General features: G+C 39.5%; 1 protein-coding gene across 11 annotated transcripts in view; it reads left to right on the top strand.

Moving 5' to 3' along the window:
- The first annotated feature begins 4,313 nt into the window (after positions 1-4,313).
- The window catches only part of FBXO34 (F-box protein 34), an 81,393-nt gene continuing 60,139 nt past the window's right edge, over positions 4,314-25,567 (top strand). For 4 of the 11 annotated variants that reach the window (XM_032623748.1, XM_032623754.1, XM_032623751.1 and 1 more), the window contains exons 1-2: positions 4,348-4,477; positions 23,446-23,550. The gene's annotated coding sequence lies outside the window, so the exon portion shown is untranslated. Of the gene's footprint in view, positions 4,478-23,445; positions 23,551-25,567 lie in introns of all 11 variants that reach the window. The other 7 variants (XM_032623749.1, XM_032623750.1, XM_032623752.1 and 4 more) reach the window with 6 other exon arrangements.

The following is a 25,567-nucleotide window of genomic DNA, read 5'->3' on the forward strand; positions in this document are numbered from 1 at the left end:
TTTTAATTTAATGTGATGTTTGCTGATTTGAGATGACTAAGTTCCAATCATTGATGAAATAACCAAAGTTATATACTACATATATTTAGAACTTCTCTGTGGCTGTGCCATCTCAGGCCACCTTAATCTGTTCTGTCAGCACCTTATCAGTCCCATGACCTCACCATGCCACACTGATGCCCAACCCCACCCAAGAGCTCCTTCTCAGGCCTGAGGCACTGCACTGGCTCTACTGGCTTGTTTCAAGGATTATTCCCATTGTACAAATGGAGAAATAGAATCAAAGGAAGGACTTGCCTCAAGTGGTTTCACTGCCTCCTAGTCTGATCCTTCTCCTAGACCAGTGCTATTCGAAGTGTGGCCCACTGGCCAGCTTTAGAGCAAGCCTGTGATAAGAGCAGAAATGAGAGGAAGAGTTTCAGAAACCTTACTAGCAATTTGACTAACTTTCTGTGTGCTGAGTTTAAGAATCAAGAATTTGAGCTTTTATCAAACAATTTCATATTTCTAGTAGTTTCAGTTTTACTATATTTTACAAAATAATCAGTTCTCAATGTATTAAATATTAAAAAAAAAACCCACAACTGGTCCTTAACCAGAGACAGTTTGAGAAACACTGCATTAGACCACACAGACTCTTTTTTTAAATTTATTTTTTATTTATTTTTGGCTGCGTTGGGTCTACGCTGCTGCACATGGGTTTTCTCTAGCTGTGGTGTGTGGGCTTCTCATTGCAGTGGCTTCTCTTGTTGCGGAGCATGGGCTCTAGGCGCGTAGGCTTCAATAGTTGCAGCATGAGGGCTCAGTAGTTATGGCTCATGGGCTCTAGAGCACAGGCCCAGTAGTTGTGGAGCATGTGCATATTTGCTCTGAGGCATGTGGGATCTTCCCAGACCGGGTCTCGAACCCATGTGCCCTGCATTGGCAAGCAGATTCTTAATCACTGTGCCACCAGGGAAGCCCCGTAGACCACACCGACTCTAATGGAACTCTTACGATGAAGATGTGCTGGCCACGTGGAAACCATTGTCACTTCATTTTGATGATATTTGTGTTGTGTTTTGTAGTTTCAGTGTCTTTCACCCCTCTGAAATTCCCAGTAACAATACAGTGAGTGATATGGTAAGAATTCTGGGGTCTTTGCTAACTTTGGCTCTAATAATACCTGTTTAATCTTGGTCAAATGGTTTAACTCTTCAAGCCTGGGTTTCCTCATCTGTATGAAAATTTTATATTCCATACATATATACATATTTTATAGTCCATACACATATATATATTCCATACATTCATACTGTGTGGAATTTTATATGGAAATTTTAATATTATATTTTGCTTAAACTGCAGAATATTCATAAGCTCTCAGTAGGTATACTTAGCTTTAAGGTTATACATTTGAAACAAGAGGGAAGGCACAGTACATTTTTTTTTTTTTTCACAGTACATTTTTTATCCTGCATTTGTTAATGTACAGAATATCCCCACCTCAGTTGAGAAACAGTATCATTTCTAAAACACACTTTGATGAACACTGAATATTGAAACATTATATAGTTGTCCCATGGATTCTGAGGGTGATGGGTCTTAGGATCCCTAGTGGATATCAAAATATATAAAATGGTATGGATATGAAGGACCAACTGTACTTATCTCATAGAGGTGTTTTCTGATTAAATGAGATAATGTATACAAAACAGTTAACATAGAGTCTGGATTATACGTTGTAAATGCAATAAATGGTGGCAACTAACCAACTTCAGAAAACACTGAAAATGGAGATCATATTCATCTATTGTCATGAGAAAAGTGCAGATGATTAACATGGATTTAATTATTAAATGTTTAAGCAATATCAACTGCAAGATCCTTTGGTGGATACTAGGGTATAATCCTTGTTTTCCAGCCGTTTAGAATCTAGTAGGGTGTATTAAATACACATATGCAAGATGTGCATGGAGTAAAATAAGGGCCATAAGGGAAGAGGAATCAATTATTGATTCATTGAAATAATCAAGAGGTTTTGAGGACAGTGTTTGAGATGAACCTGAGAGGATGGATTGAACTTTGAGTCAAATATTGACATAGGGCTTCCCTGGTGGTGCAGTGGTTTGAGAGTCTGCCTGCCGATGCAGGGTACACGGCTTCGTGCCCCGGTCCGGGAAGATCCCACATGCCGTGGAGCGGCTGGGCCCGTGAGCCATGGCCGCTGAGCCTGTGCATCCAGAGCCTGTGCTCCGCAACGGGAGAAGCCACAACAGTGAGAGGCCCGCGTACAGCAAAAAAAAAAAAAAATTGACATAAAGAAGGTTCAAGTGATCATGATACATTGAGCTAATATTGATCAGATATTAAATAAGACATGGCTTAATTCCAGTATGTACAATATGACCCCCTCCAACTTTGATTAAAATTATCTATACAGGGCTTCCCTGGTGGCACAGTGGTTGAGAGTTCGCCTGCCGATACAGGGGACCCGGGTTCGTGCCCCGGTCTGGGAAGATCCCACATGCCGCGGAGCGGCTGGGCCCGTGAGCCATGGCCGCTGGGTCTGCGTGTCAGGAGCCTGTGCTCCGCAACGGGAGAGGCCACAACAGTGAGAGGCCTGCATATCGCAAAAAAAAAAAAAAAAAAATTATCTATACAGATAAAAGTCTAGATGGAGGTGTTATGTGGTTATTTCTTGGTGGTGAGATCATAGGAAATATTTATTTTATTTAATTTTTTGATATTTAAGGTTTTATAATATATATTTTAAGAGTAGTTATAGGGCTTCCCTGGTGGCGCAGTGGTTACGAATCCACCCAACAATGCAGGGGACACGGGTTTGAGCCCTGGTCCGGGAAGATCCCATATGCCACGGAACAACTAAGCCCGTGCACCACAACTACTGAGCCTGTGCTCTACAGTCCGTGAGCCACAACTACTGAAGCCCACGCACCTAGAGCCAGTGCTCTCCAACAAGAGAAGCCACCGCAATGAGAAGCCTGCGCACACAACGAAGAGTAGCTCCCGCTCGCTGCATCTAGAGAAGGCCCGCGCACAGCAATGAAGACCCAATGCAGCCAGAAAATAAATAAATAAGTAAATTTAAAAAAAGAGTGGTTTTATAACTGGACAAAACTACTTTTTAAAAGGGCTGGCTAAATCAAAGCTGCAGATTTAAATGAAACTTGGTACAACCTTTTAAAATGCATTTTGGCAGTTTGTATTAGTAACTATAAAAGTGGTGATACTCTTTCAACTAGAAATTTCATTTCTGGGTATTTATCTTTAAAAATTTACATTCATGAGAATGTCCTATGGTTTCTTTATAACGGCATAAAGGGAAGGAAATAAGTAAGTCCAAGAATAAAGAATTTGGTAAAATTTGTATGTCCGCCTAATATAATTTTATGCAGCTGTTAAAGTGTTTATGAAGCTTATGTAGAAATAGCAGAAATAGTTATGAAAGAAAACCCCCCCCAAACCCCAAAAAACCCAAAACCCACCAGGATCCAAAATTTTGTGTACACTATGATCACAACACTGTAAAATAAATATGCATGAGACAAAAGGTCTAAAAGAAAATAAGCTGAATGCTGAGTGGCTGTGTTAGAGTGAAGGATTTTTTTTTTCTTTATTGTCCTCATGTTTTATGATGTGGTTAAAATTATTTTTACAGTGAAAGCAATTAGCATTTTAAAGGCTGAGTGTAAAAGGGTCCTCACTGGCACTCTGATTTGAAAGTATTAAGTAAAATACTAAAAACTTCTTATAGTCATCATTTACAATCTCTTAAACTTCTAAAGATCACATTTTGAGACTGTCAACCTCAAAGTTTATCAGCTTGCTGGTAGATATTCCTGCCATGATTTGCATAGAAAAGAATAACATAAAGGACTCTTTCAACCCCTTCATTTTACAAAAGAGAACTCTGAAGCCCAGCCTCCCCAGACAGTAGCGGAAGCAAAATTTGAACCCAAGTCTACTAGGTTATCTAACAGTAATCTAACACCATTTATAGCTCCACATCCACCCATGAGTATTATTAGTAGATTTGTCATGTCTATTGGCTGTTGAACACTGGCGTTACTACCATTCTGGCTAGCCTGAGGGGTTGATTCCTTTCTCTTCAGGTCTTACTCGAGCTTTCACTCTTCACCACTTGGGGGCCCGAAGATGCCTCACCCGGCTCTCCCTTTTTTAAGTCCCCCACTCTTCGCACCCCCAGCGTCCGAAGTGTCGCAGAATCCCGGCAGGGGCGCTGCGACTCCCTGGCTCCGCGGCCCCTCCCCTGGCCAACCGTCGATTGGGCCGGCGCGTGACGTCACGCCGTTCTAGCCAAACAAATGGGTTTCGGGGCGAGCGTTGGGCTCCGCCGCGCCGCGCTGGGCGCTCGGTCCGCCTCAGCGGTGGGGAGCGAGCCAGGCCAACTGCCGCCGCCGCTGTATCGCGGTGTGCAGCCCCGGGCCAGGCCCCGGCAGGGGCAGGAGCGCAGGTGGGTCTGGGCCGGGGTGGGGCGTGGCGTGAGAGCGGCGCGGTCGGGGTCTGGCGGCGGCCACCGTGGCCGCTCCCCGCCCCCTCCCGCCGGCCGCCTGCGCTCTCGGGGCGCCGGGCGGGTGGGGGTGGGGGTGGGGGCGCCGCCCGCGGGTCCGGGGCTCGGTCTGGGGCAGGGACCCGGCGGCCCGCACCTCGTCCGGGGGCGTCCTCTGCCCGCACACGGGCCGGGCGCTGAGCGCCCCCACGGGACACGGAGGGTCGGGCAGGCCGGCGGGCGGGAATGGGGTCCCGGGTCAGGGCTGAAGCGGAGGAGATCCGGGATAGGCCGTGGGGAGGCTCCAGGTCGGCTCTCCCACCCCCGGGACCGGCGGCCGGTGAGGAAATCGGGCCCTGGGTGGGGGTAGCCTCGCCCTGTCGCGCCCGCCGGGGCTCTACCGCTCCGTCCTTCCCCGTCCCAGCGCAGGTGAGCTGGCGCCTGTCCTTAACCTTCTTCGGGGACCTGGCAGGACCGAGGCTCGGAAGCTTCTCTAGCCTCCGGGCTGGCGCAAGTCGACTGCGGTTCCGCCCCAGTCCCGATGAAGTCATAGTGCTGTGGTTTAGCGTGTCTGTGACGTCAGGGGTTTCCAAGAGATGAGCTGTGATGTCATGCAGACCCCGGCGGGGAGCTTGACACGCAGAAGGGCCAGGAGGACCGGGAGGGGAGAAAAAGGAAGGTAAAGCTTCTGTCAACGCCTAGCATCGCAGAGATTTTGAATCGAAAGTTGTTCGATATCAGTATTTTACAATTTTAATGTAATAGTTGTTAAGTTCTTTAACTTCCATTTCGAATATTGTTAGTACAGTTCAATAAGACCCATATGATTTAGGAAAATCTCATTCAGGTGGGGTTTTTTTTTTGTGGGGGGTGTTTAATGTAAATGCATTTGAGAAAGCTAAACTCATAGTTCGATGGCTTGTGATCGGAATTGCTGGAAAAAACAGAACCAATTCGAGTGCTGATAATTATTTGCCTTACTCTATTTTGCTAGACAATTTTGAAATCATTTATCTGCCTATTTGCTTTTTTTGTTAGTGGTCTGGAAGAGAGAGAGGGGATTTTAAGTCAACTTTTTCTTTTGTAAAGAAGGGAGGAGGAGTTCTGAATTAATCCAGCATTCTTCTTAAATAATAATTACCTGGGGATTTAATTTATCCAGGTTGTCCCTGTCCATGGATAATTGAGGGTTTCCTATGCTTATAGCTCAACAACAAGGATTTTCCTTGTTTTCTTACTGAGACTGGGCTGTAACAGTATAATAACATATACCAGGACTGCTTGCCTGGACGAGTAACTAATATTACATCTGTAATGCTTTCAAATATGAAACTACAGAATTTTAAAAAAATGCCCTGCCTACGAATATTGCTTTTCTTCCAAAAGAGATCAGGCCAGAAGAGAAGCTAGTCACCTGCCATTAATGACTCTCTTCAGGTATTGCAGCATATCAGGACTTTTGCTCATTTCTTCCTCTCTATAAAATCATTTAAATAGGATCTAGTTTGAGAGGTAGATGGCTTAAAATTGAAGCATAATTACAATTTAGTGTCTTCAGCAGGAAGCTTGGATAGGAGTCCTCAGCCTGTCCCCACTGACCTTGACTTGTAATGTTAGGGTTTTTTGTTGTTAATACTTCCTTCTCTTATTTGCTCTTTAAAAGTGATTGATAAGGTATTGTCTGTCTAGATTCTGCATCAACATGCTAGTGGAAGTCATGCTCTGTTACTACGTTTTTGTAGAAAATGAAAGCAAAAATTTACCCTTGTTAATTACCATTAGATTTGACTGGAAGTTTACAAAACAAAGTGTTCCTGTAAATCTCATTTTAATGCTTACTGGACTTTGGAAATTCTAGAGCATTTTGTGCAGTACTTGAAAATTACTTTATATATATATTTATTTTAAGAAATTAGGAATCGTGTGGTGACAGTGTTAAGGCTCTAAAGACAAAATTTGGGTTTTGGGGTCTTCAAGACTGATAAGTACCAAATTAACATGAAATTGCTGATTTTGAGGGTGTTAATCTACCTACTCTTTAAAATGAAAAGATCATGACAAGATATTATGTAATGAAGTTGAAGGAGGTACAGAAGGGATACTTGCATGTGTCTTTTCCAGGGAGCCTTTCTGGGGGAGACTACGTGGATCTGTGTAAATTAAATGTAGTAGGGTATATGGTGAAAGTCAAACTACATGTGAGTTGAAAGACATATAAATGCTGATAATAAAATAACTTCTCCTTGGCAGTACGTTTTTTCTTCCTCAATGGTGTTTAGCAGTTATGATTTTTTTTATGAAAAATGAGTTGATAGCGGCTTCCCTAGTGGCGCAGTGGTTGAGAATCCACCTGCCAATGCGGGGGACACGGGTTTGATCTCTGGTCTGGGAAGATCCCACATGCCCTAGAGCCACTAAGCCCGTGCACCACAACTGCTGAGACCGTGTGCCACAACTACTGAAGCCCGCATGCCTAGAACCCGTGCTCCACAATGAGAGAAGACAGAAGCCACCACAGTGAGAGGCCCTTGCACTGCAACGAAGAGTAGCTCCCACTTGCCGCAACTAGAGAAAGCCCGTGTGCAGCAATGAAGACCCAACACAGCCAAAAAATAAATAAATAAAATAAATAAATTTATTTTAAAAAAATGAGTTGATAGGTGGAGAATAAATGTCCTCATGTATTCTGATATGACCTAGGAACAATGACAGGTGTAAAAAAACCAGCTTCTTTGTATAGTTGCATAACCGTTTCACCAGCCATAACACATAACACTCTGAAACATTTTTACAGTTTGTTTCTACTTTTGGCAGGTTATTTTTCACCCAGGCCTAGCAGTTTTGGGTCTAGGAAGCAGCTTCCACTTCTTATAAATGGAAATTTATTTGAGATCGGTATTATTTTGAAATATTTTGTCGTTTTATCCAGTTACAGCATTTAAGGGACTATATCAGCCAGTCATTAGTGATATAGCATCTTTCTGACAGATAAAAGCAAATGTGAACAATGAAAGTGTATTTTAGAAATTCTTTAGGATATGTTTATTGGATCAATTCTATTAACATAACATCTAGAATTTAAATTCTTGTACAAATTTTCTACTTTCTTTTCTTTTCTTTTTTTTTTTTTTTTTGAGGTACGCGGGTCTCTCACTGTTGCCTCTCTCGTTGCGGAGCACAGGCTCCGGATGCGCAGGCTCAGTGGCCATGGCTCACGGGCCCAGCCACTCCGTGGCATGTGGGATCTTCCTGGACCTGGGCACGAACCCGTGTCCTCTACTTTATTTTCTAATAACTATGCTCAGCCAGTTTAATTTGCACAGTTTTGATACTCTAGTAAACCTTAATCTTGTTTTCATATTTGTTGGGGAGAGAACTACTAATGGTTAGAAACATCATTCAGTGTTATCTTCCAAAATTTGCAGCTGTTTAGAACCAGATACTTGAGAGAAGCTACTATGGTAGAATGAATGCCTTCCTTGTTAGGTCATGTGTGACAAAGGCAAAATTCAGCAAGTGCATAATCTGCAGTCCTTTGGAAGCTACAGTAACAAAAAGCAAATTAACTCCCAAGTGCAGTTAGGTCATTGGAAATTGAATTCCTATCAATTCTTACTGTTGCATAATTTATCTTTCCCCCTGTAGTTCATGTTTATGGCACTTTGAAGCTGATGAATGTACTGTATTATCTGGGAAAAGCATTAATAATTTAAATGTAGGTGTTTCTTAATGTCAGTTGAAAGAGTTTGTCAACCTTCTGTTTCCAGCTCTGTCTTCTGGTTTGCTCTACACAGAAGAGGCTCCAGATCTTCCCTTTTTAAATGTTCAACTCCAGAAACTTAGCACACACATTTTCAACCCTCAGCACAATGTAGATTTAAATGTGAAACTAAGCTCTATTTATGTGTGTATTATATTATTATCAGGCATGGGTTTTATTCATCTAACAAACATGTTTTGAGTACCTCTCTGCCAGGTCCTCAGCCAGGGACTGTGTGACCTTTGTTTTAACATTCCCTTGCCATGGGGGCCATGGGTCTGAAGGGCAAGAATTGGACCAAGAGGATGAACCATTTATGTTATGCAGATTGGCCAGAGGTTTCGTCTAAAGGTCAGTTAAGGAGGTATTAGAAGCTCAGGTAAAAAGAATAGGGAACAGATTATCATAGCCCAAGACAGACAAAGGGGTCAGGCTCCACAGGTTTGGATTGTGCTAGAATGAAGGGAGCTTAGTGAGAGCATTTTCTTTCAGGCAAGAGCAAGCACTCAAGGCCAGAACTAGTCTGTATAGGCAGTCTAAGACTTGAGGTAGAGAGAAGAGGAACAATCCAGACATCCCTTTCTCAGAGGCATGTATATATATACCTTCCTTTTCTTCTCTAAGGTCAATCCTTTAATTGACAAACTTCTGAAATAATGTGAGCCTCACATTATTTCCACTCTGCTTTTTTCTCCTAACATTTTATCATGAAAATGTCAATCACAGAAGAGTTGCAAGAAGTGTTTATACATTGAATATGAATATCTAAATATCTACAATGTAGATTCTGTAATTCTTATTTTGCTGTATTTGCTTATCTATTTATCCATCCATTCTACCCTCTATGTATTTATGAATCCATCTTATATTTTGGTTGTATTTCAAAGTAAGTATACTTTACCAGTAAATACTTTTGCATGCCTATCATGAACTGTTTGTTTACTTATTAAATAAGTAAACAAATAGTTTAACTTGTCCATTAGTTTGGACAAGTTCATACATCTGTTTAACCCATAACCCTGTCAAGATATAGAATATTACCATTTCTACGGAAGCTTTCTTTGTTCACCTTCCAAGTCAATTTAATTAAATTTTTAATCTCCTGCAATCTTACTTCCACTCTTCTGAAACTACCTGTTGAAAGGGCCTAGCTGTTAGCAGTGCATTTGAGTGGCATTATGCTGGGTGTTCAGAATACAAAGAAATGAAGAACATAGCCTCTGCTCTCTTTAAGCTTATAATTTAGTTTGGATTTTAATTAGGTGTCTGATAAATGTTACATGAATTCAGAGGAGGCAACTGGGACTGCCAGACAAAGCTTCCTAGGTGTGGGCCTTGGATTGGGCGTTTATTTTGGGATCTGGAGAAGAGGGTTTATTTACTTATTTATTTTAAAAAGACTGATTAAAAGTATGGTATTAAAAAAACAAAAAGAAAAAGTTATGGTATGAAGCTGCAGTAGCAGACAAGGGACCCAATTACGGAGGGAGTTTGAGCATTAGTTTTTACTCAGGACAATCTTTGAGAAAGGAAGTAATGTGAAAAACGGATCTTTTAGTTAAATTCTTAGCCCATTTGTCATCTTTGGTATTTAGTTGTACAGAAGACATCTTCATTTTTTGAATTCTCTCCTTTCGGTTCTTTGCCTATCTCTGATTTCTTCTGATTTATCAGCTTGGCTGGCAATTCTTCCTCTTCCAGATTCAAACTATCTAAATCTCTGTTCTCTTCTTTTTTTTTTTAAATTGAAGTATAGTTGCTGTACAATATTATATGTTAACAGGTGTACAATATAGTAATTCACAATTTTTAAAGGTTATAGTCCATTTATAGTTATAAAATATTGGCTATATTCCCCATGTTGTACAATATATCCTTGTAGCTCATTTTATACCTAATAGTTTACACCTCTTACTCCCCCACCCCCAATTGGTAACCACTAGTTTGTTCTCTATATCTTGAGTCTGTCTAAAGCTCTGTTCTTGACTCTTGTTGTGCTCCTTGTAATCTGGCCCTTAGCTCTTAAGGCTTCTCAGTTATAATGCTTTCCAGGTCAAGCCTATATCTGTATCCATAAGCTGTTAACTCTTTTTAGGTTTCTAACTGGCAATAGGATACTGTTGTATTTTTTTCTTTTTGAATTTTATTTATTTATTTATGTATTATACAGCAGGTTCTTAATTAGTTATCCATTTTATACATATTAGTGTATATATGTCAATCCCAATCTCCAGATTCATCACACAGATATTGCTTTTTTTTTACATCCATGTTTACTTTGTATTTATTTTTCAAGTATCTGTAGCAAGAGCATTTGCTCTAAGTAGTTGTAGCAAATGGGATTTATTAAGAAAGAGATAGGTAAATGTTGAGTAGGCTGAATGAACAGATTAGACTGAACTTCTAGAACAAACACCACAGAGACACTGTAGAACTTGCCTGATAAGGGAGCTACTGCCATTATGGGCCACCATATGTGGCAGAAATTTTAACTTCCTTGGGCAGGAACATCATTACATGTTACTTTCTGCTCTCTATATCTTAAGTGGGCTGCTTGGCCACACTTAGGTCTTATGTGAAACCTTAGCTTCAAAGGCATCTGGAAAATGTAATTTTTAGTTATACAGCCTCTGTAAAATAGGAAGTCCACGTGAGAGTGGATTGGAGTGAGTATTGAGTGAGTCTTCAGCACACTTAGTTTGTGAAAAACTAAACTCATTTTCCCCAGATTCCCTAATGGTGGTAAAGTGAATCCTTTTGTAATTTTGCTGTTGCTATGCCAAGAAATGGATATTGCTCTGGTTTCCTGAGATAGAAACTATTGCAATCAGCTGTACCATTTAGATGTTGAGTGTAGTGAGTATAACAGGAAACCAAATCAATTTACTGACTTGTAGTACTAAAAAGACCAAAGATGAAGCTTGATCCACTTGTACTTAGGTGGTCAGAATCTCATCTTCTTCTTACTTCCTTTATTTAATAAGCTCTGCTTCCATGATGTTGTCCCTTTGTGGTTACAGTGTGTTTGTCAGCACCTCAAGCTCTACGTCCTGTCATCACATCCAGAGGTGGGGAAGGAGAGTGCTTCTATAGAAGCTGTAGGGCAGGGCTCTTGACAGTTTTTGCTCCATAGACACCTTTGGCAGTCTGAAGCCTATTGGACCCGTTTTCTGAGTAGTATTTTAAATTACATAGGATTACAAAGAAAACCAGTTACATTAAAATACAGTTATCAAAATATTTTTTTAAATTATGAGATAGTAACATGTGCTTCTGTGTTAAATAATAAGATTTAGCGTGGGTCTAATAATTTCCAAGTAATGATGAACATTGTCACTGTTTGGAGGTGTCTGCAACTTATGACTGTGTGATAGGAAAATATCTGTGATTTCTACTACTGACAGTGGCAGATATTGTTAATATTATTGTGGTCTGACTGACTTCCCAATAGAAGGAAATGCTAAATTTCAGTTGGAGGTTACTGAAAGTAAAGATAATTTGCCCCCTCATCTGAGTTTATAGACATCCCAAATTGAGTACTTAGCCACTTAGCACTTTATACCGTTATTTATTACTCTTTGTTTCATGTGTATTAGTCTTCTCTCCTCTACTAAATTCTAAGCTTTCATATCTTATATCCCCAAATTGTAGACACATAATTGAAGGCTTAGCTTTTTCCCCTTATCTTTAAGGACATACCTGGGCTATTTAAATTTGTACCTTAAAAAAAATTTTTTTTTCCCATTTTTCTGTTTAACTGAGACACCTTCTAGCAGATTCGGTTATAGGACTTTGTGTATTAAAGTGTTCATTTGCTTCTTGAAAATTAAAAATTTTAAAAATAATGTATTTTAAATAATAATATAAAAATAGTCTATCTAAAGCTCTGAAATCACTCTTGGAACTACTTTAGGGAATTATTGATTAAGCTGGAGTTTCTGAAGATGAAATTTGAGTTTGGTAAGGAAGTCTCAAAGGACACATTTGGTCTATTGTCCAGGAACCAGGAGAGGCAAGCTTGTTTCCAAAGTAGGGCAAGAGATTTGATTTCAAGTTCAGTCATCAGGATTGTTCTCTGGAGGTTCTAGGTACTTTCTACACACCACTTCAGCCCTTGGGGTTAGGTTTCTCTGGTTCAGGCTGTATTCTAGTTGAAGAGCTATACCATCATCACAATAGTCAAGCTTATTTGGGATACTACAAGGACTATGAAAATGGATCCTGAAAAGTCCGTAGAAGGTCTATAGCTTTATGCTTTAGGAATCCTATTTTTCATTTGACATTTTCTTTGCCTGTGTTTTATTCAACATGTTATGTGGTTAGCTTGATAAAATGGTTATATACCACCATTTTTAACTTGTGGAATTTCAAGGCCTTTTATTTATTCATTTACTGAAAAAAAGGGTAGCATGTTTTATACTCCAGGCATTATGCTCAGTGCATTAGTTAACTTCTGTCACTTTTTCTCTTAGCACTATTTACAGATCTATGTATTCTTTGGCAAGTACCAGTCTTAAATTTAAGAATTTATTCTTTTGTCTTTTTATTGTTTATCTTAACACCTTGTGGGTTCCCCTGCCGTATCATTAATAGAATTGATTATTAAAGTCCAGATAAATACTAACTTTTCTGGAAAATCCACATTTTTGTTTGTATTAGTAGGAGGTTGTATATTAAAACATAATTTTACACTCTAGTTGCATATATTTTAAGACTATATAGTATAACATTTTTGCACTTAAAAATGACAGTATAACACATTTTAAAACTACTGATGTTTAAAAATTTCATGGCCTTGGAATTTAAGTGAAAACTTTAGCCATGTTAGCTATTGTTTTGTTTCTGAATCTAACAAATGAATTATTTCCTCTCCTTTATTTGATCTAGGGGCTTAGCCTCTGTATTACAAATGTTATCAGTTACCTAATATTTTTGTGTATATTACCAAAAAGTTACTTGATTCTTACTGTAGTTGTTACCTTGTTTTATTTTGTGAACCAACTTTGACTATCTTGTCTATACTGCTTGAATTTTTTTTTTTTTTTTTTTTTTTTGCTGTGCCATGCAGCTTGAAGGATCTTAGTTCCCCCACCAGGGATGGAACCCATGCCCCCTGCAGTGGAAATGCGGAGTTCTAATCACTGGACGGCCAGGGAATTCCCTATTCTGCTTGAATTTTAATTTTTCTATTTTAGTAGAGAATGAGGAGTTGTAAAGCCTTTTTAAAGAATTGTTCCTTTATTAAAATGTCGTGGATTTTCCCTTTTTAGGGGACATGGAAAGAAGGGGACTATGCCTCTTTAAAAGATATGAGTAATTTTGGAGATTAAAATTTGCTTGCCAAACTCATTTGTTGGGTTACATCAATATTATGGTTTCATTTTATTAAAGTTCTTTCATGTGTTCCCAGTGTTTCCAGGCATTTCTTTTACCAAACACCTGTTGAGTCTTCTCTTGTTAAATGGTTCTGATTTAGATACATGTTACCTCTTGACCACAGTTTATAGTCCAATAGAATTCTTAAGATTTTGGCTTTTGAGTAAGTCCCTTAAGGACTGGTCTGACAATTACTGATCTTTGTTTCCTATAGAATCAAGTAATAATTTGTTAGAATTGAATCTGAGTAACCCCTATCCTTGTGTTTATGCTGTTTATTTCATATTCTTTGAGAATATTATATGAAATTAATTTGATTGGTCCATTTTCTTTCCTCCAAATTGATAGTTCAGGAGAAGTTAGGAGGAAATTAATCTTTACCTTTTCCCTTTCCAGTTTTTCAAAAACAATGAGCATAACCTCTCACCTTTCTACTTGTAAAGGATATTAGTGTTACTGGTTTACTAAGGTAATAGCAGTACCACTTTTGAAGATTTCAATTTAATGTTCTTGGCAGATAGCAGATCTGTTTTTTCCCCCCTTTGGAAAAAGTCAAGCCTTCATTAATGAACCTCAGTATAATTACTCAGTTTTTAAGAAATTTGTCATTTGTATGCTTTTAGTGTAGACATCTTATTCAGAGATTAAAGCTTAATTTCATTTCCACGTGCATTGTCGTTGTTTCTAAACTGTTAGTGTTCAGTTCACCAAATGTTAATTCTATGCCTACTTTGAGCCTTCTACATTTGAATGTTCATTTAGTCTTTGTTGCTGAAATCTTTATAGGATAATACACAGTACTGTATTGGAAAATATAGTCTTTGCCTTCAGAAGGATTTACTGTGAAGGGCTTAATGATATTGTCTATGCCTACTTGTGTTCCAGAGGCCCCAAGAAATTTCCATAGTAGCTACTAGGAATTTCTAAAGGGTTAGAGATTTTGTTTGTGACCATCCAACCCTGTTAGAAACAATTAAATATTTTTACTATTATCAGCAAGAGCATGTAATGATGCCTCCTTTTTCTGGGTTTATTTGTATGTATTTGTCACTTAAGAGGTTGTTGGTAGTTGGGATCATCAGTAAATGGTTGGTGGCCTCTGACTTAGGATCTGAATAGTCATCTTCCGGAATTAGAGCAAGAGATAGGGCTTTCTTACTGAGTTACCTTTTTATTTTCTTTTTTTCTTGTGGTACGTGGGCCTCTCACTGTTGTGGCCTCTCCCGTTGTGGAGCACAGGCTCCGGACACGCAGATTCAGCGGCCATGACTCACGGGCCTAGCTGCTCCGCGGCACGTGGGATCTTCCCGGACGGGGGCACAAACCCGTGTCCCCTGCATCGGCAGGCAGACTCTCAGCCACTGCGCCACCAGGGAAGTCCGAGTAACTCTTTTGTTATACTCTTTACACCATAAAAACTTAACAGGATTTATATATACACGTTACAAAATAGTGTTGAGAACAGAAAACCACCTATGGTCAATTTGATAAATTTCTCAGAGATCCTCATTTTATTTCAATTTCTAATCTGATATGGAGACTTTCACATTACTATTTGTAACTCTTCAGAATCTATACTCCTAACAAGAAAGAACCTTTTGTTTGATTCCTTCAGCTAATCAGAGAAAAGCCTTGTTGGCCTTTTTGATTTAGCTAGCTGCTTTTGTTTGTTTTTCATTAAAAGCAGAAAGTGAGAAATTAAAAGATACACAGTATATATTTCCAGCAGTAGAATGACCCCAGTGCTTCTCTTTTTGGTTAAAATGTTTTCTTGCCGTTTTCCTCAAAAGAAGAGTTCTCAGCACTCTCCTTCCCTTTTACCCCTTCCAACACTTTTTATTCTTTGGTCATTTTTGTATCTAGTGGTCTCAGTAATTAAGTTCAGTGTGGGATCATCTTGAAACTAAAGTCAAAGTAAGTCTTCAAATCATTAAAATCTGCATATACCAAAATTTCAAAAAAGTTAAACGAAATATTTAATTTTGTTTAATAGGATTAAAGAACATATATTTTTAAAATAGGTAATGTGTTTGCATGGTTCAAAATGTGAAAGGTGCAGAAAGTGAGATATTTTCTATTCTGTGCCTTGGGCATACTTTTCCCTCACTAGGGCAACCACTGTTACTAGTTTATAGTCTTCTGGTGTATAGTCTATTTTCCCTACCTTTAAAAACATAAATGGTAGCATAGGGCTTCCCTGGTGGTGCAGTGGTTAAGAACCCAACTGCCAATGCAGGGGACACGGGCTCGAGCCCTGGTCCGGGAAGATCCCACATGCCGCGGAGCAATTAAGCCCGTGCACCACAACTACTGAGCGTGTGCTCTAGAGCCCGCGAGCCACGGCTACTGAAGCCCACCTGCCTAGAGCCCGTGCTCCGCAACTACAATGAGAAGCCACCACAATGAGAAGCCCGCACACCCCAACGAAGAGTAGCCCCGGCTCGCTACAGCTAGAGAAAGCCCGTGCGCAGCAACAAAGACCCAACGCAGCCAAAAATAATAAATAAATTAAAAGTAAATTTATTAAAAAAATAAATAAATGGTAGCATATTCTACGTAACGTTATCTTTCCTTTTTCACTTGATTTTTTCATTCTTTACATATTGGCATATGAAGAGTGTATTAGTGATAGAAAAGCTAAACTAACAGTGGGTTAAACAATGAAGTATTTCTTTCTCTTATAAAAGTTCAGGTAAGTGTTCTAGGGCTGGTATAGCACTCATGGCATTACTCTTTTCTCTTTCTCTCTTTTTGAGGCATAATAATTACAGTAAAATTCACAGAAACACGTGGATAGTTTGATAAGTTTTGACAGTTGGATGTACCTGTGTAGCAAAAGCTGCAGTCAAGATAGCCCTTTAGTCTGTCCGCATTCCCCTTGTCCCCTGCCTGTCAGCCCCACCCCCACCCCGCAGTGATTGCCTGGATTCTTTCTATGCTCTTACAGCTCTGCTGCGTGTTGCTCTTGTCCTTATTGACCTAGCTGGATCTCCAACTACTGCAGCCCATTCTAAGCAGCAGGAGGATGCTAGAGGGGGCAAAGGTTTACATGCCAGCCTTTTTACAGGGAGGTTTCTAGAAGCTGCTACTTCAGGACACTTCCAGTCAGGTTTTGTTAGCCAGAACTTAGTTCATGGCCACATCTGAATGCAAGGGAGGTTGAGAAATGGAGTCTTGCTATCTTTTCCTATTAGAAACAATGTTGTAGCGAATAATTTTCTTCATGGGTTGTCATTTGGGATAAATTCCCAGAAGTGGGTGGAACTGCTGGGTCAAAGAGTATTTGCAGTTTGAGAGTACACCTATTTTTTCATATCCTTGCTGACAGTTTTCATATTTGCTAATCTCATTGGTAAAACATGATGACAGGGTAGCTCTAATATGCCTGATAGGCCATTTAAGTAGAAAGAGCCAAAGTACTTCTCTATGTACGATACCTTGAAAACATGGACTACACAGCCAGCTAATGTAATGCTAAGTTGGGTGAAGCATATAACAGCATGTTACCATTTTATTTAGGCCAGTCCTAAGAGGAGACTGATGGTTGAGGTTAGAAGAGAAACGCTTTTAGCCATAAATACTTAGGAGTGTTTTTCAGGATTTGTGCACTTAATTAAAAAGTAGATCAGGGCATGAGGTTAAAGTATGCTACTCTTTTTTCTTTTGGTCCTCTGTTTTCTCTTGCATACATGCCTTAATATGTAGAAACTTCAACTAATCTTAAAATATCCGTTAACATAATTGGGGAAAAATAAAGTAATCAATAAATATATTCCATTTGGTTCCTTTTTTTTTTTTTAGAATTATTTCTTTTTCTTTTTTTAAAATTTATTTATTTATGGTTGTGTTGGGTCTTCGTTTCTGTGCGAGGGCTTTCTCTAGTTGTGGCAAGCGGGGGCCACTCTTCATCGCAGTGCACGGGCCTCTCACTATCGTGGCCTCTCTTGTTGCGGAGCACAGGCTCCAGACGCGCAGGCTCAGTAATTGTGGCTCATGGGCCTAGCTGCTCCGCAGCACGTGGGATCTTCCCAGACCAGGGCTCGAACCTGTGTCCCCTGCATTGGCAGGCAGATTCTCAACCACTGCGCCACCAGGGAAGCCCCATTTGGTTCCTTTTATATGAACTTTCTTGTTGTGGGTCTCTTAACTTTCTAAGCTTTTACTCTCTAGTTGCTAAGTGGGATCAGATAAATGATATAAAATATATTCTGCTAAGATTGTAATTTTTTATAGTGTAAGGTTTTGTAAAATGTGTTTTCAACTCTATAAATACAACCTTTTGGTTGGGATTTGAGGGAAAAAATTCATAGTATTTTTCTTTGCAACTAAGTGGTATTATGAGCTATACTTACTTTTGAAGTAGTAAATAGCATAAAAGATATATAATGCATATGTTTTTCCATACCACATGATGAGGTCTTGGAGAGCAGAGACCTCTTACTTAGCTACCATGGAGCATGGCATATAGCACCATGTACTTGGTAGATCACGTTTTTTCTACAATTGAAGTGGATCTTGGAAAAGTGTTAGAAAAATTATTAGACTCCCAGTAGCAATGTTTTGGCCTGTTGGAGGCAGGGGGAGAAGATGTTAGTATAATATCATTGTTAGTACTTTTGAAATTTTCAACTCTTTAGGTGAAGAAACTTAAGGGGCCAATATTTGTGCTTTAAAGAATAGAGACTTTGAGATACTTTCAGTGTAGGTAGTATCATCCCACCTTATCTGGAGGACAGATTTCCGTTTTTTTTTTTTTTTTTTTTTTTGAAAAGCAGTGAAGTGAAGGCCCAATAAGCTAAATAACAGAAAAAAAACATATTTCTTACACTTCAGAACTTTGTAGTCAACCTCAGTCCCCTTGCTGAGGTCTTTATAGTTTAGAATAGAAAGTGGTGCATGTCATGTTCTCTTCTGTGTCCTTAGCTAAACATTTGTTGAATGAATTAATATAATTTTTTTTTTTTTGGTTTTGCTAGCACAGGTTTTTCTTGGGAGAAGGTGATATTATTAAGAGACAACATTTTTGCTTATTTGTTAGATCGTGGTGATGGTGTAGGCAAGTGCTTGCCTTAGGCTGTTACCTGTGCCTAGATAAATCTTCATGCCTAACTTCCTTACCTCTTCCAAATCTCTTAAGTAGCACCTTCTCAAGGAAGCCTATGCTGACCACCCTGTTTAAAATGGCAACCGCCACTCTCCTCCTGCACTTCCAAGTTCCCCTACCCTAGTCTGTTTTTCCCCCATAATAGTTACCTCCTTGAAGCATATACTATAAAATTTACTTATTATGATTATTTATTGTCTTTCTCACCATGAAAATGTTAGTTCCTTGAGGGCTTTGATCGTTTGTTCACTGTATTCCAAGAGACTCATAGGTGCTCAACAAACGTTTGTTGAATGAATGAAGGTCAAAAAGAAAGTAATGTGAGAAAGCTAGCTATAAAATAATTTACATTAAAAATTATATATTTAGAAATACTTCCATTGTTTAAAAAGTTTTGCTTTTGTCTACCACTGTGTTCCATAATGATACCAAGGTAAACAAACCTGTGCAAAGTTTAAGGACTCTGTCCTCTTGGTAGAAAAGTGACTGAGTTTGGCTTGCTGAAATGCATCATCCGCTTCATGCTTCTAGCATCTTTTTAGGAAGTTCCTTTCCATAGCCTTCAGTGGTGGTTTAATTAATAAGAAAGAGTCTCTGTTCCACTGTGTGCAGATGGAACATCTCTTTCCTACTGGAGGTGGCTTTCCATGAAGTAAGTAGTGACAATATTAATAGCTGTCTTCTTCCCTTTCTTTCTTCCTTCTTTTCTTTCTTTCTTTTTAAAAAAAATTTTATTTAATTAATTAATTAATTTATTTTTGGCTGCGTTGGGTCTTCGTTGCTGCATGCGGGCTTTCTCTAATTGCAGCGAGCGGGGCTATTCTTTGTTATGGTGCGCGGGTTTCTCATTGCAGTGGCTTCTCTTGTTGCAGAGCACGGGCTCTAGGCGCGCTGGCTTCAGAAGTTGTGGCACGTGGGCTCAGTAGTTGTGGCTTGCAGGCTCTAGAGCGCAGGCTCAGTAGCTGTGGCACACGGGCTTAATTGCTCCACAGCATGTGGGATCTTCCTGGACCAGGGATCGAACCTGTGTCCCCTGCATTGGCAGGTGGATTCTTACCCACTGTGCTACCAGGGAAGCCCTCTTTATTTCCTTTGACTAGGTCTTATGCCAAACATTTTATGGGTATTTTAAAAAAAAATCTTGATAACAACTGTATGAGGAAAGTATTTAGTCCCTTTTTTCTTGCAGAAAACTGAGTCTTAACCTGCTATATAAAAAATATATAAAATAAAATTCAAAAGAAAAAAAAAGAAAACTGAGTCTTAGAGGTTAAGCAGCTTGCCTAGGCAGTGTGTTGGAGCTGGATTTCAAACCCACGCAGTCTGACTATTGAGGAACTTCACTACACAGAAAGCCTTCCTAGTGAAGAGCACCTAGAAGTGAAAAAGAAATTAGCAACACCTTAGTGAAACTCTAACTTCACAGAGATCTTTTATTTGCTCCAGCTTCTCAAGAGTTAAGTAGATTGACTGAGACCACTGTGATTGAATTAGTAATGTTAGGTTAAAGTTAACTAATGCTGATTTAAATAAAGTGTATTTTAAATAAAACCAGAGCTAACTCCTAACCAGATCCTATTTTACCTAGACTTATAGTTTAGCTCAAGAACACTTTAGCTTATTTCTGGGGCAGAATTTGTATGCTCTTCCTTTATTTTCCCTAAAAATTAGATTCAGCAGGAGGGCAAAAGTTACAATGTGGCTATATAGGAAGTATAATTTAGTGGAGGAGTAGAGGGGTAGACAGTGGGTAGGCTTTGCTGTTCTGGATTTTTAAGAAAGAACTTCCCTGTAATTTGTATAAAATTATACTAAACGGAAATAGTCATCCCCTACCTACCATACAAAATAATTTGTAATTTCAAATTTTGATTAGAAAATTCTGATTCTTTAATGTGAATTACTTTTTGAACCTTAATTAACTATCTTTTTCTTGTAAGATGGCATATTTTATTCCCTTTACCATAAGAATATTTCTTCTTTGTTCCCATGAATTAATTTTAATTTCACTTTTAAAACTAGTGATTTATGGGTAACGTAGAATCTATAATTGCAGGAAATTATGCTTAAGGATACATATTTATATGCTGAAGCCAGTAATGTGCTTTCCATAGAAGTTATAGGACACTATTGTGTACATAGCTAGTAGAATCATTTTATTGAACAAAACTTCTCCAAAGCAAGACGTGACATACTTTTTTTGAGATACATTAAGACTGTTTTCTGGCTTGAGATGATCATTGGTGAGAGAGTTTCCCTTTTAGGTTTCCAGAACTGTGATGAGAGCATCATACTTAATTAGGTACTTTTCTTGATGCTACTATTCAATTTTAGTGGGATGAAAGTACTGAAAAGATTTTTTTCTTGTACACTTCTTTTTTTCCCCTTTAAAGGAGCCAGGAAAGGCTTCTTTCTCAAATGCGTGATGGTGGGGGGAAAATGTAATGGTTCAGAAGAGTTTATGGTGAAAACAGTAATTCTCTTGTCCTATGCCTCCCCAGTTCCTTTCCTGAGGGAACTACTTCAATTGTTTCTCTCTTTGATTCTTTTAGTGATAATCCCCCATATTAATGTGCTTTTACTTCCATTTTTAAAAAAAAATTAATTAATTGATTAATTTTGGCTGCATTGGGTCTTTGCTGCTGTTCATGGGCTTTCTCTAGTTGTGGTGAGCAGGGGCTACTCTTCATTGTGGTGTGCAGGCTTCTTATTGTGGTGGCTTCTCTTGTTGTGGAGCATGGGCTCTAGGCGCATGGACATCAGTAGTTGTGACATGCGGGCTTCAGTAGTTGTGGCACACGGGCTTAGTTGCTCTGCGGCATGTGGGATCTTCCTGGCCCAGGGCTCGAACCCGTGTCCCCTGCATTGGCAGGCGGATTCTTAACCACTGCGCCACCATGGAAGCCCTACTTCCATTTCTTGATGTGTCAATTTTAAGCGTTATCTATTGACTTTCTGGAGTGATAGTCAAGATTTAGCTCCCATTTACCACCTGTCAATAATTACAAAGGGAACTTCCCTGGTGCACCACAACGAAGAGTAGCCCCCAGTTGCCGCAACCAGGGAAAAGCCCACGTGCAGCAACGAAGACCCAGCACAGACCAAAAAAATTAAATAAATAAATAAAATAAAATAAATTAATTAAAAAAAGAATCCGCCCACCAATGCAGGGGACATGGGTTCGATTCCTGGTCCAGGAAGATCCCACATGCTGCAGAACATCTAATCCCTACACCACAACTACTGAGCTCATGCGCCACAACTACTGAGCCTGTGCTCTAGGGTACAGCTACTGAACCCATGTGCTGCAACTACTGAAGCCTGCACCTGGGGCCCGTGCTCCGCAAAAAGAGAAGCCACTGTGTTGTGAAGCCTGTGCACCGCAGCGAAGAGTAGCCCCTACTCGCCACAACTAGAGAAAGCCTGTACGCAGCAACAAAGACCAAACGCAGCCAAAACAAAAAAAGGAATTAGAAAGGATCTGAGAGTTTACTCTACTTGAAGCTAACAAATTAGCCTGCCACAGTTTCATGGATGCTGGTGGAAGGTAAAGACTCCTATTCTGGTAGGAGGCAGAGTCAGAGATGAAGTAGAGTTTATTACTCACAGCAGTAGCAGTAGCTAAGGTTTCAACATTCATTTGTGCCAGTGTCCTGAGCCACAGTTCCCACAGGGCACTGAGGGGAGGGCCAGATAACACCCGTTCACATAATGAGTTTTGTTACTGGAGAAAACTCTTGAGTTTAGGGATTACAAATATTTTATAATGGGCAGTAAGCATGCCTGCTCTTTGCTCCAGAGGGAGACAGTAGTATGCTGGCTCTTTGCTCTGGAGGAAGAGTTTCTGTCTTCTAAGGTGGTTTGATATATGAACATCCTTGAGATTATATTCCAGAACAAAGAGCGGACAGCGCCTTGCTTGCAAGACATAGAGACCCATGAAGAATTATATCCCAACACCACTACCCCATTCCCTACCTTCTTTTTGAAATAGTTATATATCATCATTTTTAGCTCTGGTCACCTTAGTAAATACTATATGTTTATTTTTATTTCATTAACAGTAGGTTGTATCTTTTGACTTCTGGCTTTGAAAGAGGAGTGTTGTGGTTAGGGATCCTTATAAGTGTTAGAAAACCAGTTCAGTTAGAACTTAAGTGAGAAAGGAAATTGGTTTCCAGAACTGAGAGTCCAGAGGGATAGAGTAGGATTGGATCCATGTGCTCAGATGTTACTTTGAAGAACTGGTCTCTCACTGTATCTGTGTGCTTTCCTCCTTTGCCTTTATTTTCAGTAACATCCTACTTCACCTCTCTCCCCCACCAGTACTGATTCTCAGCTCTGTGCATATTTCTGAACCAGTTGCTATGGCAAGGTGGAGAGAATAGATTAGAATAGTCAGAGCCTGGTCACATGCCCAGATGGAGATGGGTGTGGAGTCCGCCCCATTTGAAGCACATGTGTTGGGGTGGGGAGAAGGTAGTTCTACAAAGATAAAACAGGGTGCCATGACTTCTCCACATCACAGTTCTCTGTTGTATTTTTTTGGAGGGGGGGTATTGTTAGCTTTTATAACTGACCTTAAGTTTTTCGTTTTCTATAAGATAGAATGAAATTTCTGGTATTTCCCTTTTTCATTAGTTACCCCTCTCTTGATGTCCTGTATCTTCTGCTCTAATCTGTTTTATTTAGAACTGCTGCTCAGTGAACATCCTGTGACTTGCCTTCATTATGCTCATTTCGCATAGAGTCGTCTTCCTTGGTTTATTGCCTTGTTTTGCTGGGGTACATACTAAGGTAAGATGTGTGGGAGGTAAATACTGAGTAATTCCTTGTCTGAAAATGTTTTTATTTTATTCTTAAAATGGAACGTTAGTGTGGCTGGGAGTAGAATTCTAGGTTGAACATAATTTTCTGTCAGAACTTCAAAGGCATTGCTTCATTATTCACTAGTATTCTTCAATATTGATAAGTCTTACTTCAGTTTTATTCTTTTTTAAAAAATTTATTTTATTGAAATATAGTTGATTTACAGTGTTGTGTTAATTTTTGCTCTACAGCAAAGTGATTCAGTTATACCTATCTGTACATTCTTTTTCATATTCTTTTCCATTATGGTTTATCCAAGGGTATTGAATATAGTTCCCTGTGCTATACAGTAGGACCTTGTTGTCTATCCATTCTATATATAATAGTTTGCATCTGCTAATCACAAATTCCCAACCTCTCCTCCATCCTTGGCAACCACAAGTCTGTTCTCTATGTCTGCAAGTTGGTTTGTGTTTTGTAGATAAGCTCGTTTGTGTCATATTTTAGATTCCACATATAAATGATATCATATGGTATTCGTCTTTCTCTTTCTTTAAATTTAATTTTTATTTTATATTGGAGTATAGTTTATTTACAATGCTGTGTTAGTTTCAGGTGTACAGCAAAGTGATTCAGTTTTACATATACATATATCCATTCTTTTTCAGATTCTTTTCCCATCTAGGTTATCACAGAATATTGAGTAGAGTTCCCTGTGCTATACAGTAGGTCCTTGTTGATTATTTTATATATAGTAGTGTGTGTATGTTCATCCCAAACTCCTAATTTATCCCTCCCCCCCACCACCTTTCCCCTTTGGTAACCATAGGTTTGTTTTCTATGTCTATGAGTCTGTTTCTGTTATGTAAATAAGTTCATTTGTATCATTTTTTTTTAGATTCCACCTCAAACTGATATCATATGATATTTGTCTTTCTGACTTACTTCACTTATTATGATAATCTCTAGGTCCATCCTTCTTTTTTGCCCACGCCATGCAGCATGCGGGATCTTAGTTCCCTGACCAGGGATCAAACCCACGCCCCCAGAAGTGGGAGTGCAGAGTCTTAACCACTGGACTGCCAGGGAAGTCCCTAGGTCCATCCACGTTGCTGCAAATGGCATTATTTCATATTTCATTCTTTTTAATGGCTGAGTAATATTTCATTGTGTGTGTGTGTGTGTGTGTGTGTGTGTCTAGACACACACACATCCTACATCTTCTTTATCCATTCCTCTGTTGATGGACATTTAGGTTGTTTCCATGTCTTGGCTATTCTAAATAGTGCTGCTGTTAACATTGGGGTGCATGTATCTTTTCCAATTATAGTTTTGTCTGGATATATGCCCAGGAGTGGAATTGCTGGATCATATGGCAACTCTATTTTTAGTTTTTTGAGGAACCTCCATACTGTTTTCCATAGTGGCTGCACCATTCTACATTCTCACCAACAGTGCAAGGCGTGTTCACTTTTCTTCACACCCTCTCCAGCATTTGTTATTTGTAGACTTTTTAGTGATGGTCTTTCTAACCGGTGTGAGGTGGAACCTCATTGTAGTTTTGATTTGCATTTCTCTAATAATTAGCGATCATGAGCATCTTTTCATGTGCTTGTTGGCCATCTGTAAGTCTTTTTTGTAGAAATGTCTCTTTAGGTCTTCTGTCCATTTTTCTTTTTTAAAAAAATTAATTAATTTTATTTTATTTTATTTATTTTTGGCTGTGTTGGGTCTTTGATGCTGTGCATGGGCTTTCTCTAGTTGTGGCGGAGGGGGTGGGCTACTCTTCGTTGTGGTGCACGGGCTTCTCATTGCGGTGGCTTCTTGTTGCAGAGAACAGGCTGTAGGTGTGCAGGCTTCAGTAGTTATGGCTCGTGGGCTCAGTAGTTGTGGCTCATAGGCTCTAGAGAGCAGGCTCAGTAGTTGTGGCACACGGGCTTAGTTGCTCCGCGGCATGTGGGATCTTCCCAGACCAGGGCTTGAACCTGTGTCCCCTGCTTTGGCA

The sequence above is a fragment of the Phocoena sinus genome, chromosome 2 (assembly GCF_008692025.1).
Source record: "Phocoena sinus isolate mPhoSin1 chromosome 2, mPhoSin1.pri, whole genome shotgun sequence".
NCBI lineage: Eukaryota > Metazoa > Chordata > Mammalia > Artiodactyla > Phocoenidae > Phocoena > Phocoena sinus.